General features: G+C 26.9%; 1 non-coding gene across 1 annotated transcript in view; it reads right to left on the reverse strand.

The window, feature by feature from the left end:
* The window catches only part of LOC106689186 (uncharacterized), a 7,061-nt gene that overhangs the window by 999 nt on the left and 5,738 nt on the right, over positions 1-324 (reverse strand). The gene's annotated exons all lie outside the window — the stretch shown is intronic.

The raw sequence follows: 324 nt of genomic DNA on the forward strand, positions 1-324 counted from the left end.
AAAAATCGGGCAGTTTCGGCTTTTCATGTTATATTAATTTGTCCTTTTTATATTCTTTATTTATTCACTAAAATTTTTTATCATTTAATGAATTAATTATGTAACCATGGCGTCACTAGCAATCTTAGAATCTGCAATAATATGTTTCTTGTAGCTAGAGTAGGTACAATGCTATAGAAGCTGAGGAACACAAAAGAAATGAACATAAATAAACAATTGGTTACATAAGCATACTTTATTATTAATTAATAAAAGTGAACAGGAAAAGTGAGAAATTAAGAATAACGTAAAAAGAAAAGTCAACTGTATTGAAGTCAACTGTAT

Source organism: Halyomorpha halys, unplaced genomic scaffold (genome assembly GCF_000696795.3).
Source record: "Halyomorpha halys isolate HHAL.00 unplaced genomic scaffold, Hhal_1.1 Scaffold1292.1, whole genome shotgun sequence".
NCBI lineage: Eukaryota > Metazoa > Arthropoda > Insecta > Hemiptera > Pentatomidae > Halyomorpha > Halyomorpha halys.